This window comes from Mauremys reevesii, linkage group 14 (assembly GCF_016161935.1).
Source record: "Mauremys reevesii isolate NIE-2019 linkage group 14, ASM1616193v1, whole genome shotgun sequence".
Lineage (NCBI taxonomy): Eukaryota > Metazoa > Chordata > Testudines > Geoemydidae > Mauremys > Mauremys reevesii.
This window is the reverse complement of record NC_052636.1, coordinates 28,301,942-28,317,303: the sequence shown is the minus strand read 5'-3', so window position 1 is coordinate 28,317,303 and position 15,362 is coordinate 28,301,942. Positions and strand designations below refer to the sequence as shown.

The 15,362-nt window shown below is 47.4% G+C and overlaps 1 pseudogene; it reads left to right on the top strand.

Annotated features, from left to right (window-relative positions):
- The window catches only part of LOC120381855, a 302,668-nt pseudogene extending 288,025 nt beyond the window's left edge, over window positions 1-14,643 (top strand).
- The last annotated feature ends 719 nt before the right edge of the window (window positions 14,644-15,362 follow it).

The following is a 15,362-nucleotide window of genomic DNA, read 5'->3' as shown; positions in this document are numbered from 1 at the left end:
TCTTTTACTTTCTTTCACACAAAGGACATTTATTCCAGCAACTACATTTCTTATGCAGCTGCATCAATGTCAATTATTACAAGCAACAGAGAGAGGAAAAATATGGCAACTTATTTGCTCAGCAAAGAATTCCTGCCTGCTTATGCCTTTGTCCCCAATGCATGTCAGCACATTAGCAGCTTCCCAGCTGTTTTACTGAACCCTAACGTATCCCAACAATTCTAAGTGATAGCAAACAGATCAAAGCAGATTACTTAGCAGATAACCAAAACTCAAACTAAGCCTAACATACTAGATGGATAGAATTTGAATTAGCAATTTCTCACCCTGACTGATGCTACAAGCAGTCCCCAAGTTTCCATACACAAGCTAGAAATCCCTTTACCCTGGGAGCAGCAGTTCCCAGTTCAGTCTTTGTTCCTCAGGTGTTTCCAGGAGTTCTCTTGTGCGGGGAATGAGGCCAAGAGATGATGTCACACGCCACCTTATGTAGCTTTTCCATATGGCGGGAACCATTTGTTCCAAACTCAGTTCCCAGTCCAGTTTGTGGAAAAATACAGGTACCAAAATGGAGTTCATTGTCATGTGGTCTAGTCACATGTCCTAGCGTGTCCTGCTGAGTCATAGTAGCCATGACTCATAGGCTGGCTGAAACAATCACAGGAAGGCTAAGCTCTTCCATGGTCCATTGTCTTTGTTGATAAGCCATCAGCACTGTCTGGCCTCTTCATTGTTGTACCTGAAAGGCTCGTTGTGGGTGTTACCCAGAGTAAGCACATTTGAAATACAGCTACAGAGTCAATATCCATAACTTCAAATACAAACATGATCCATGCACACAAATAGGATAATCATATTCAGCACATGACGCATCTTGCACAAAATGCATCATAATTATGTCCTAATCATATTATAACCATACCACTATGCTGAATATGGGGTGTAGTGTCAGATAGGGCCTAATTTCAAGGCATGGAATTTGGGAATGGAACTTCTCCTCTTTGTGGAACAGGAAATAACCCTCCCAGACTCCCAGTGCTGTAGCCTGAATCTACTGCCACTTCATTAGTTACCACCACCCGCAATCTTTGTGATACTGCAAACTTTATCCGTGATGATTTTATATTCTGTTCTAGGTCATTGATAAGAATGTTAAATAGCACACGGGCAAAAAGCAATCCTTGTGGGAACCACTAGAAATAAATCCACTTGACCATGGTTCCCATTTACAATCCCAGTTTTTAATCTATTTAATGTATGCTGTGTTTATTTTGTATCATTCTAGTTTTTTAGTCAAAATATTGTGCTGAATCAAGTCATATGCCTTACAGAAGTCTAGATATATTACATCAATACTATTAGCTGCAACCAAACTTTTGATCTCATCTAATAAGGATATCCAATTAGTTTGATAGGATCTATTTTCTCTAAACCTTTGTTAATAGGTGCTAATTATATTGCCTTCCTTTAATTCTTTATTAACGAAATCCAGTATCGACTGCTCCATTATTTTGCTCAATATTGATATCAGACTGACTCTCTTGTAATTAGCTGGGTCATCTCTTTTACTCTTTTTAGTATTGGCACAGCATTAGCTTAATTCCAGTCTTCTGGAATTTCCCCAGTGTTCCAAGTCCTAATTACAATCAACATTAATAGTCCACCATGCTCCTCCACCAGGTCTTTAAAAACTCTTGGATACAAGTTATCTGGACCTGCTTATTTAAACATGTCTAACTGTAATAGCTGCTGTTTAATGTCCTTGTGAGTTCTTGTTGGAATGGAAGGAGTGTCGTCGTCAACATCTTATGATACGAGTACAGCATCTGTTTTTCTCCAAATCCAGGAGAGAACACTTATTGAACACTTTTACCTCTTCTGCATTATTTTTGATAATTCTGCCATTTCCGTCTAGTAATTTATCACTACCATTGTTAGGATTAATATACTTTTCAAAACTTCCTTCTTATTTTCATTGATTGGTCATTGATTTCTGATAGCTTCCTGTGACGAGGCAGTTCTGGCAGGACCCAACTGAGAGTGCCAATTCAGGACCACTTGCTCAAACAGGGCAGTCACAGCCCTAGGCTGGGGTTTTTCCACCTCTAAGGCAAACCAAACCAGCCAGACAAAAGGACTTGGTTTCACCCCACTGGCTAACCACAAGTCACACGAGCAATTTCCTTAGACATTCCAGTCTCCCAGTATCACCACCAGTGCCACACGTCCCGGGGAGGAATGGTTATGAAAACCAACACCCCAATAAAAGAAAAAGGTTCTTTCGATTCCAAAGAATCAAGCCCCAGACCCAGGTCAATATACACATCAGATCTTACCCACAAATCATGCTGTTGCCAATCCTTTAGAATCTAAAATCTAAAGATTTATTCATAAAAGGAAAAAGGTAGAGGTGAGAGCTAGAATTGGTTAAATTGAATCAATTACATACAGTAATGGCAAAGTTCTTAGTTCAGGCTTGTAGCAGTGATGGCATAAACTGCAGGTTCAAATCAAGTCTCTGGAGAACATCCCCCGCTGGGATGGGTCATCAGTCCCTTGTGTAGAGCTTCAGCATGTAGCAAAATCCCTCCAGAGGTAGAAGCAGGATTGAAGAAAAGATGGAGATGAGGCATCAGCCTTATATAGGCTTTTCCAGGTGTAAGAACCTCTTTGTCCTTACTGTGGAAAATTACAGCAAAATGGAGTCTGGGGTCACATGGGCCAGTCCCTGCATACTTTGCTGAGTCACAAGGCGTGTTTGCCTTCTCTCCATGGGTCAATTGTGTAGCTGATGGTCCTTAATGGGCCATCAAGCAGGCTAGGCAGAGCTAACACCAGCTTGTCTGCGATGTCTCCCAGAAGCACAGCACCAGCTTGAAATACAGACAGGATAGAGCCAATACTCATAACTTCAACTACAAAATGATACGTACATACAGACAGCATAATCATAACCAGCAACCCATAACCTGGTCTTAGACACCTCATATGATCCCCTTTACATCAGATTTGTTGCCACTACAGGACCTTGGTTGCAACCCATGTTCTATATGGTCCCAATTTATATCAATAATGTCATACTTCCCTTACCAATTTTCTACAATTCTGACCTTCTAACTCAGGGTGAGCAACCTTTCAGAAGTCTTCATTTATTCACTCTAATTTAAGGTTTTGAGTGCCAGTAATACATTTTAACATTTTTAGAAGATCTTTCTCTGTCTATAATATATAACTAAACTATTGTTGTATGTAAAGTAAATAAGGCTTTTAAAATGTTTAAGAAACTTCATTTAAAATTAAATTAAAATGCAGAGCCCCCCGGACTGGTGGCCAGGACCCGGGCATTGTGAGTGCCACGGAAAATCAGCTTGCGTGCTGCCTTCAGCACCCGTGCCATAGGTTGCCTACTCCTGTTCTAACTAATATTCTTTACTACTGACTTCCCTTTTCTTTCTTATATTTTATTTGGAGAGTGTTTCCTACCAGGGAGCCATTAGTAGGGTCCAGAGCCAGCCCCATCTCCTATATCAAGCTCTGGCTAGTAGATAAATGTGAAGACCCTGCCTCCGTCTGTCAGCTGGGAGACACAAAGTTTCTCTCTTTCTACCCTCTGATGCCGCCTGTCTGTTCTAGGCAAGGTGGGGTGGGACTCCGTTAACATGTGCCTCCCGGAGCTTCCATTTACCTGGTGCTGCTGTTCCGTGAATAGTGGGGCTGTGAGTGGGGCAGCAGTTACTGAGTGTTGGACTCTTGCTCTTGCAGGGGCCGGTGACCTTCGAGGAGGTGGCTGTGTATTTCACCAAGAGGGAATGGGCACTACTGGACCCTGTTCAGAGAGCCCTCTACAGGGATGTCATGCAGGAGAACTATGAGACAGTGACCTCGCTGGGTAAGGAGTCCTGTCCCCTGGGTTATTAGAAGCTGTGGGGTCTCTGAAGAACCTGAGCAGTAATAACTTTATACCTTTATTCCTCATACAAGTTTTGACAAGTTTCCTTGCCCCCCCTTTTTTTGCGTTATCTCCCACCCACTAGTACCATTTTTGGACATGTGCCTTTTTGGTGCTGTCAGTCATTTTAAAATTGCATTGAATGTATCCTTATTGGCTACATTCATAACTACATTAATCACTGTCGCTTTCATGCCTTTTCCTCATTTTAAGAGGAAAATATGCTGCCTGTAGAATTCTAAATTGAGTAAATAGGTGTGTGACTCATGCATGGCTTGTGTGACAGTCAGATGAGCTCTTTTAGGAGAGCGTGTAATGTTGCCGTTCAGGATCCCATGGCTGAAGGGATAAGCGAGCCGTGGGAGGGACGGAGATGGGGGGTAGTAGATATGCCAGGACATGGGGCGGGTGTGTGCAGGGTTAGAGCTAAGAAGCAGCAGGGAGGTAGGAGGCTGTGAGAGACGAGGAGAAAATACAAGATGTTCTCAAGGTGCCGGGAGGTGGTGCTGTCTGAGAGTAATGGGAAGAAGCGGAGGGGAATGTGGAGGAAGGGCACCCAGGAAGTGGGGTGGGTGGGTCAGTGGGAGGAGAGGTTTGGGGTCTGGAGCTGTGGGGATCCCAGACCTTTAACCCCGAATCCCTACCGAAGCCTTGTTGCTTTAGAGCCTCCACTCCAGTTTTGTTTCTGTTCAGTTTCACTTTATTATACATTTTTTCCCCAAATATTATTATTTTAACTCTTGACCTCCCTCTCCCACTCATTACCCCCCTCCTCACATAACCTCCCCATCTCCTATGCACAGCGACCCCGGCCACCGATCCTGAGTCCTTGCTGCATCCTCCCTCCCAGAGCAGGGCCCCTACCCAGGCACAAATGGGCACTTCGTTGATGATGTCACAGGGTGGTATAGTCTGTACAATTTTACACCTATAAGATTACAGATTCCGAAGCCCTTCACACCAGTCGGGCTTATCTCTATATGCCGATACAGTCTGTTCCCTTCTCAGCTCTGATGCTGCAGAGCCTTGCCTGTGTCCCTGTTCCCGTTCGCCCCCTAACCAACATTCATGGGGCCTCATCTGAGCACTGTGTCCAGTTTTGGGCCCAACACTATAAGAAGGATGTGGAAAAATTGGAAAGCATCCTGCAGGGCAACAAAAATGGTTAGGGACTGGAACACATGACTTCTGAGGAGAGGCTGAGGAACTGGGATTGTTTAGTCTGCAGAAGAGAAGAATGAGGGGGTGATATGATAGCTGCTTTCAACTAACTGAAGGGGGGTTCCAAAGAGGATTGGTCTAAACTTTTCTCAGTGGTAGCAGATGACAGAACCAAGAGTAATGATTTCAAGTTGCAATGGGGGAGGTTTAGGTTGGCTATGAGGAATCACTAGGAGGGTGGTGAAGCCCTGGGTTGGGTTCCCCACGGAGGTGGTGGAATCTCCTTCCTTAGAGGTTTTTAAGGTCAGGCTTGACAAAGCCTTTGCTGGGATGATTTAGTTGGGGATTGGTCCTGCTTTGAGCAGGGTGGGACTAGATGACCTCCTGAGGTCCCTTCCAACCCTGATCTTCTATTATTCCAATTTCCTTCCCCCCTCCACTTTGACCCCATTTATCGAGCAATATTCTCAGCTATATCTTAACCAATCATTGTGCTGAAATTTAACTAACCAATTCTAACATATTGTGACTAATTCTCTAACCCAGGCTTCGCCACCTTTCAGAAGTGGTGTGCTGAGTCTTCATTTATTTGCTCTAATATAAGATTTCATGTGCCAATAATACATTTTAACGTTTTTAGAAAGTCTCTTTCTATAAGTCTATAATACATAATTGAACTATTGTATGTAAAGTCAGTAAGGTTTTAAAATGTTTAAGAAGCTTCATTTAAAATTAATTAAAAATGCAGAGCCTTCTGGACCGGTGGCCAGGACCTGGGCAGTGTGAGTACCACTGAAAATCAGCTCATGTGCTGCCATAGGTTGCCTACTTCTGCTCTAACCAATTATAAACCACTACCCTAATTAACTTACACCTGGCAACATTAATTATACAGGAGAGAAACAATTAGAGAACCAGACTGATTAACAATGTAAAAGTTGTGGCCATAAAGATAAAGCAATACAGAAATGAGGTTTCACAACCATTGATAAGTGATTTCTTGCCAGACAGAATGCTATCAAATTAAGGTTTCTTTAACCATCTTAAGATCCAGACAGGATCGACTTCCTAACAGCCCAATAGCACCTTATTTCAGTGTGACGGGTTTGGGATGTGAGGATGTGACCCTTCGCTTCCCAGCTTTTGGCTGCCCCTGCTGCTTAGCCAAAGGCCTTAGCCTAAGAACAAGGCCTCAGCCTATCCTAGTGAGAGAAGGCCCAGGCACAGGCAGACTGTGATTTTGTTTCTTTGTTTTCATACTCCTGTAACTAGCTAAGTGATAAAAATACACCTAAGTTCTTAAAATATAGGCTTTGCAGGCAGGCCTGAATATCGCCATTCTAACAGAGGTTCTACCCCTTCCCCCATGCTGTGTCTGTCTTGTCTATTTAGACTGTAAATTCTTCAGAGCACGGGCCATCTACTATTCTGCATTTGTACTATACTGTACTATACTATACTGTACTATACTATACTGCATTTGTACTGCATTTGCACAACGGAGACACACTGTTAGTTGGTCCTTAGGCACTAAGGTAATGCGTATGATTAATAACTCCTCTCCTGCCACTTGGAGCCAAGGAAGCTGGTCTTGGGATGTGTGATGGAGCAAGGCCGGATGGCTACAGGAAAGTATTGAGGAGCAGGTATGTTAGCTCCAGGCTAAGCAAATCCCTAGTACCATAGGAACCAAAATGGCAGTCGCTCCAGGCTAATCAAGGCACCTGGGGTCAATTAAGAACTTTCTAGAAGGCACCGGAGAGCTACATTGATTGGAGCACCTGCAGCCAATCAGAACAGGCTAATCAAGGCACCTGGAACCAATTAAGAACTTTCTAGAAGGTACTGGAGAGAGCTACATTGATTGGAGCACCTGCAGCCAATCAGGACAGGCTAATCAAGGCACCTGGTATAAAAAGGGGAGCTCTCTCCAGTCTGAGGAGGAGGAGCCAGAGGAAGGAAGTGCGTATGAGGAGCTGGGAGTCAGAGACACAAGGAACTAAGAACTGAGAGGGTGTACTACTGGAGGATTGAGGAAACACCATACAATCTAGCAGTATCAGACACCAGGAGGATCCTATGGTGAGGATAAAGAAGGTGTTTGAAGGAGGCTATGGGGAAGTAGTCCAGGGAGCTGTAGCAGTCAAACAGGGGTTACAAGTAGCACTATAGAGACTGCTGCAATTCACAGGGCCCTGGGCTGGAACCCGGAGTAGAGGGTGGGACCGGGTTCCCCCCAAGTCTCGCTACTCCTAAACAGACATAGGAGGAGTTGATCCAGACTGTGGGTTTCATCCAAGGGGAAGACCACTGAGGGGAGGAAATCCGCCAATAAGCGCAGGACCTACTAGAGGAGAGGAGGAACTTTGCCACAACTGGTGTCAGGGGTGGGATTTTTGGTGTGCACAGCGCGGCAGAAGAAGGAGGGTGATTTAAAAAACACACATACTCACACACAAAAAGGGAAGGGGGTTTACAATTTGTTACCACAATGGATGATGTAGTACGGGCACTGATACAAGCCACGGCGGCCCAGCAGGAGGCTACCCGTGGCCAGGCAGCTGCCCAGCAAGAAGCAGTGTGGCTGCAGCAAGAAACTAACCGCCTGCTGATGGACCAAGCTGTTCAAAACCGAGCTATGTTGCAGGAACTGGTAAGCCAGGTAAAAACCCTTGCAGAAATGAACCGTGGGCATGATGGGACACGGCTCATACGGGCTAACCATTGGCTGCAGAAAGTGACGAGGGAAGATGAGGTAGAGGCATACCTTCTGGCCTTTGAGAGGACAGCTCTACGGGAGGCCTGGCCTCGAGATCAGTGGGCTAGCATCCTTGCCCCGTTCCTGTGTGGGGAGGCCCAGAAGGCCTACCATGATCTGCCTGAAGAAGCTGCAGCAGACTACTCCCAGCTGAAGGCAGAGATCTTGGCCAGATCTGGGGTAACATCCGCAGTACAGTCCCAGCGGTATCATGAGTGGTGGTACCGGGAAGACAAAACCCCACGATCCCAATTATATGACCTCGTCCATCTTGCACGAAAGTGGTTGCAAACAGAATCCCGGAGTCTGGAAGAGATACTAGAGGTTCTGGTCATCGACCGGTACACGAGGGCACTGCCACCAGATCTTCGCAAATGGGTAAGCCAGAACGATCCCTGCATTTATGATGAGATGACCACGCTGGTAGAAAGACGCATGACAGCCAGGGAATTGACCCAACTACGCAAGGAAAGCCCCTTCCGTAGCAAACACCCAACCCCAACCCTGGAAGGAGGGACAGCCAAACCCCTGGGGAGTCCTAGGTGGAGGAAGAGGGGGGCTGAAAACCAACAGAGACTCCAGAAGGAAGGGATTGGCCTGAGTGGAGGGAACTCTGTGACTAAAACCCCTAGCCCACAGGATGGGAGACTGACTAGAAATCGTTATAGATGTTATGCATGTGGGGAGTGGGGACACATAGCTGCACAATGTCCCAGCACCGAAGAGCCTATGCAATGCAACTTGGGGGATTGGGAGGTCCCATGCTCCCTTATCCACCTGGCGGGCGTTGCGTTAGCCCCACATAACTATACCAGGCCAGTGAAGATAAATGGAACAGAGACTACAGCACTGATGGACTCAGGAAGTGCTATCACCCTTATATCGGGTAAGCTGGTAAAAAGTAGCCAGCTGCTGCAAGCCAAACGTGTAGCAGTGACATGTGTGCATGGGGCCGTGAGCCATTACCCCACCACCCCTGTGGAGATAGAGGTTCAGGGGAACCCCATTGAGGTGACAGTGGGCGTTGTACCTAAATTCCCATATCCTGTAGTTATTGGGAGAGACTATCCAGGGTTTGATAATTTACTTCCCCCTGAGAGGCTGCAGGGAAGTGGAGAACCTGTTGACAGCGACTCATCACTGGGGGAATGTCAACCCCCAATGTTTTCTGAGTTTTCTCAGGATCTATTCTCAGCCCCCCAAAGGCCCGGAAGACAAAAAAAGAAAGGAAGGCCGCGAAGGCTTTGGGAACCCAGATCCTGACCCAAGGCCAGAAGACTGCGCTAGTAGGCAGACGGGCACGAGCAGCCAACAGTGAAACTACCAACACGGAAGGTGAGCCGGAGGCTGGCCCCAGCCATGAGGGCGACAGGCCATTGGAAGAAGCAGAAGCCGACCCCTGGGAGCTCAGGCAGGGTAGTCCTGGGAGAGAGACGTTCGGACGGGACCAGGCAGATGACCCCAGATATGATAACGTCAGGAAAGAGGTGGCTGAGATAGATGGGATACCAGTGGAGGGGAAGGTCCGAGGTCCAGGACCCTACTTTATAGTGAAGAAAGATCTCCTGTACCGTGTGGTGCAAATGCAGGAGCAGGAGATACATCAACTTCTGGTGCCCCGAAAACATCAAAAAGCCATATTGAGCCTCGCCCACAGTCACTTGTTTGGAGGACACTTAGGGGTAGAGAAGACCCAGGCCAGGATCCTGCGGAGGTTCTTCTGGCCAGGAATACATGAAGATGTCAGGCGATACTGCACCTCTTGTCCAGAGTGTCAGCTACATAGCCCTCGCCCACACTTGCGGGCCCCTTTGATACCTCTTCCAATAATAGAGATACCATTTGAACGCATAGCCATGGATCTGATTGGGCCCCTAGAGAAGACAACTCAGGGCCACCAACATGTACTGGTTGTACTAGACTATGCTACCCGATACCCGGAAGCTGTCCCCCTACGCAACACAGCTTCCAAGACAATAGCTAAGGAGTTAGTACAGATCTTTTCCCGGGTCGGGCTTCCCAAGGAGATGCTGACTGATCAAGGGACACCTTTCGTGTCTAAATTGATGAAAGATCTCTGTTCATTGCTCCATGTACAAGCCCTACGGACCTCTGTATACCACCCACAAACAGACGGCCTGGTGGAAAGGTTCAATAGGACCCTCAAGGCCATGATCAGGAAAGTGGTGAGCCGGGATGGGAAAGACTGGGATACCCTATTGCCTTACCTCATGTTTGCCATCCGGGAAGTTCCACAAGCCTCCACAGGCTTCTCTCCATTCGAACTACTATATGGGCGCCACCCCCGAGGCATATTGGATATAGCCAGAGAAGCCTGGGAAGAGGAGCCAAATCCCGGAAGGAACATAGTTGAGCGTGTACTACAGATGAGGGATCGGATAGCCCAGGTTACACCCATTGTACGAGAACACTTGGAAAAAGCACAGGAGACCCAACGGACCCATTATAACCACCAAGCAAAGCTTCGACGGTTCCAACCGGGGGATCGAGTAATGGTCCTTGTGCCCACAGCAGAAAGCAAGCTGTTGGCCCAGTGGCAGGGACCCTATGAAGTAATTGAAGCCATGGGAGAGGTAAACTATAAGGTACGGCAGCCATGCCGCAGAAAACCGGAGCAAATTTACCACATCAATCTTCTAAAACCTTGGCATGATCGAGAGGCATGCTTAGTCATCCGGGAGACTCTTCCCCAGGAGGATAACGTACATGAGCAAGTAAAGATATCACCCGACTTGACGCCAATCCAAAAGATCGAGGCAACCGATATGATTAATCGTAACCGAGATGTTTTCTCTACAAAACCGGGGAGGACAACTGAGACCTATTACCATATCCGCACGATCCCTGGAGCCAAAATAACACTGAGACCCTACCGAATCTCAGCAGCCAAAAGAGAAGAAATCAAGGCCGAAGTAAAGAAAATGTTAGAATTAGGCGTTATTGAAGAATCCTACAGTCAGTGGTGCAGTCCAATTGTTCTAGTGCCCAAACCTGATGGTACCATGAGATTCTGTAATGACTTTTGCCGACTGAAGTATCCCAGTTTGATGCATACCCCATACCACGCATCGATGAACTGGTTGACCGACTGGGTAGTGCCCGTTTCTTGACTACATTGGATCTGACAAAAGGGTATTGGCAGATTCCCCTGACCAAAGAAGCTAAAGAAAAGACAGCGTTCTCCACCCCAGACGGGCTATTCCAGTACACTGTTCTTCCTTTTGGGTTACATGGGGCCCCAGCCACATTCCAGCGCCTCATGGATAAGCTGCTGCGCCCCCATACTAGTTATGCAGCTGCATACCTAGATGATGTCATCATCCATACGCCAGACTGGGGAACCCACTTGGAGACGGTTGAGGCAGTACTACGCACCTTAAGGCAGGCTGGCCTCACCGCTAATCCTGCTAAGTGCGCCATAGGACTAGCAGAGGCTAGGTACCTGGGATATATTGTAGGAAGGGGTATAGTGAAGCCCCAAACTAATAAACTAGAAGCGATTCAAAACTGGCCCCGGCCAACCCGAAAGAAGCACGTCCGTGCATTCCTAGGCGTGGTAGGCTACTACCGACGGTTTATTCCCCACTTCGCCAGCAGGGCAAGTCCTCTAACGGACCTGGTGAAGGCTCGAGATCCAGACATGATAAAGTGGACCGACGCTGCAGAGAGGGCGTTTGTAGACCTTCAGACGGCCCTCTGTAATGACCCCATACTCATAGCCCCAGACTTTATCAAGGAATTTATTTTACAGACAGATGCTTCTGAGGTGGGGTTGGGGGTAGTTCTGTCACAAATGATTGGAGATGAAGAACACCCGATTCTCTACCTAAGAAGAAAGCTGCTCCCACGAGAACAGAAGTATGCAGTAGTCGAGAGAGAATGCCTCGCTGTCAAATGGGCCATGGAGACGCTGCGTTATTACCTCTTGGGCCGGCGATTTACTCTTGTGACGGACCACGCACCCCTCCAGTGGATGCAGAGAAATAAGGAAAAGAATGCAAGGGTCACCAGGTGGTTCTTATCCCTACAACCATTCCAGTTCCATATACGGCATAGGGCTGGATGTCACCACGGCAACGCTGATGGTCTTTCACGAGCACACTGCCTGGCGTCCCAAGTTGCACAACCCTATGGTGTTGAGCAGAGGGGGGGGATATGTGATGGAGCAAGGCCGGATGGCTACAGGAAAGTATTGAGGAGCATGTATGTTAGCTCCAGGCTAAGCAAATCCCTAGTACCATAGGAACCAAAATGGCAGTCGCTCCAGGCTAATCAAGGCACCTGTTAGAACCAATTAAGAACTTTCTAGAAGGCACCGGAGAGAGCTACATTGATTGGAGCACCTGCAACCAATCAGGTCAGGCTAATCAAGGCACCTGGTATAAAAAGGGGAACTCTCTCCAGTCTGAGGAGGAGGAGCCAGAGGAAGGAAGTGCGTATGAGGAGCTGGGAGTCAGAGACACAAGGAACTAAGAACTGAGAGGATGTACTACTGGAGGATTGAGGAAACACCATACAATCTAGCAGTACCAGACACCAGGAGGATCCTATGGTGAGGATAAAGAAGGTGTTTGAAGGAGGCTATGGGGAAGTAGTCCAGGGAGCTGTAGCAGTCAAGCAGCGGTTACAAGTAGCACTATAGAGACTGCTGCAATTCACAGGGCCCTGGGCTGGAACCCGGAGTAGAGGGTGGGATCGGGTTCCCCAAGTCTCGCTACTCCTAAACAGACATAGGAGGAGTTGATCCAGACTGTGGGTTTCATCCAAGGGGAAGACCACTGAGGGGAGGAAATCCGCCAATAAGCGCAGGACCTACTAGAGGAGAGGAGGAACTTTGCCACAGATGTTACTGCTTAAAAATGATCTGAGCTTAAAACCATGGAATATTCTTTGTAACAAGTATCCCACAAATTCCACCGACCTCCCTTGTTTTCTTTGTCTGGCATAGGGTTTCTAAATTCCACACCTGATGTGGTCTCTCAGCTGGAACGAGGGGAAGAGCCGTGGGTCCAGGACCTCCAGGGTTCTGAGAAAGAAGTGCTTCCAAGAGCTGCCTGCACAGGTGAGGACTTGGTTAAAGCAAGTCAAAAACTGTCCGTGAATACAGGAAACATTTGGGATGCCCTACAAAGACCTTGTGAGCTCTCCAAGTTCAGGATTGTTCCCTGCAGATGTGGAATAATTAGGCAGATGTCACTCATGGCTTCCCACCTATCCTGACTAACAACTGGCAGCAGTTCCCTGCCTGATCCCACTTTCCCCCCTCCATGTTCTGGTGAAATGCAGACCAAAACTGATCCCTTCCTCTCTCTTCTGGGGAAAATCAGCTCCTGATAGGTTTGATCTCTCCTGCACATATTTTGGTTTGTTCATCCCTTTTAAAATTCCTGTCTCTGAGATTTCCTTTCTCTCAGGCACAGGGAGTGACCTATGCCTGGATTCTCTCTGTCTCCCATCAGGTGAGAGGATGGTGCGTGAGAATGAGGAGCAGAAACCCCAGCAGGAAGATGCTGAGCAAGGAGCACCACATGGGACGTTATCAGGAAGACCCAAAGGGAATGTTTCCAGGAGTTGTGCACTCCGAGAAACAGTAAAAGCCTCTGAGACTCAGCAGAGGCCAGAGGAGAACTTCAGTAGCTACTCAGCCCTTATTACACATGAGAGAATCAACTTGGAAGAGACACACTACAAATGCCACGAGTGTGGGGAAAGCTTCAGTCAGCGCTCACACCTTATCCGACATCAGAGAATCCACACAGGGGAGCTGCCCTACACGTGCGCTGAGTGCGGGAAAAGCTTCAGTCGGCGCTCAAACCTTATCACACATCAGAGAATCCACACAGAGGAGACGCCCTACACGTGCGCTGAGTGCGGGAAAAGCTTCAGTCGGCGCTCAAACCTTATCACACATCAGAGAATCCACACAGGGGAGACGCCCTACATGTGCGCTGAGTGCGGGAAAAGCTTCAGTCGGCGCTCAAACCTTGTCACGCATCAGAGAATCCACACAGGGGAGACGCCCTACACGTGCGCTGAGTGCGGGAAAAGCTTCAATCAGCTCTCAAGCCTTATCACACATCAGAGAATCCACACAGGGGAGACGCCCTACACGTGCGCTGAGTGCGAGAAAAGCTTCAGTCGGCGCTCAAGCCTTATCACACATCAGAGAATCCACACAGGGGAGACGCCCTACACGTGCTCTGAGTGCGGGAAAAGCTTCAGTCGGCGCTCAAACCTTGTCACGCATCAGAGAATCCACACAGGGGAGATGCCCTACACATGCTCTGAGTGCGGGAAAAGCTTCAGTTGGCGCTCAAACCTTATCACGCATCAGAGAATCCACACAGGAGAGACGCCCTACACTTGCGCTGAGTGCGTGAAATGATTCAGACAGCGCTCAAACCTTATCACGCATCAGAGAATCCACACAGGGGAGACGCCCTTCACGTGCGCTGAGTGCGGGAAAAGCTTCAGTTGGCGCTCAAACCTTATCACACACCAGAGAATCCACACAGGAGAGACGCCCTACACATGCTCTGAGTGCGGGAAATGCTTCAGTCAGCGCTCAAGCCTTGTCACACATCATAGAATCCACACATGAGAGACGCCCTACACATGCTCTGAGTGCGGGAAAAGTTTCATTGAGCACTCAGACTTTGTCAGACATCGTAGAATCCACAGTGGAGAGAGACCCTACACATGCTCTGCATTTGGGAAAAGCTTCAATCAGATGTCATTCCCTATTAGATATCAGAAAATCCAAATCGGAGAGAACTGTAAGAAATGCCTTTATTAGGGCTTCCCAAAAAATTGTTTTAAAAAAAATCAGATTTGCTAATTCCAATATAGTGATCTTTGCACCATCTTCACTGTGGTCTCTCGGCTCTGCCAGATGAGTTGCCTGCTTCTGCCTTTTGCAGCTCACCCTTCTTTGGGGTCAGTCCTGTGATCTTTTCTATCAGCTCCTTCCTTTTGACTTGTAAGAGTGTGTCCCTCCAGCCAGGAATTTCATCAGCTCCAGGTGGGGGAGAGAGGGTTGATGCCAACAAGCTACCCTGAGGCAAAAGTTACCTGTGCCTTACATCCACTAGGACTGTACATGGAATTGGGTGCTCAAGTTAGTGATTTTGGTGTAAAAGACAATTATAGTTGTAGAGCAGAAGCAGCCCAGGAGTGAACCTATATTATGGGAGTAAGTAAATAACTTTTCCTTATCTACTTTCTCCACATCACTCATGATTTTATATACCTCTATCATATTCCCTCTTAGTCTCCTCTTTTCCAAGCTGAAAAGCCCTAGCCTCTTTAATCTCTCCTCATATGGGACCCGTTCCAAACCCCTAATCATTTTAATTGCCCTTCTCTGAACCTTTCTAATGCCAGTATATCTTTTTGAGATGAGGAGACCACATCTGTACATAGAATTCAAGATGTGGGCATACCATGGAGTTATATAAGGGTAATAATATAGTC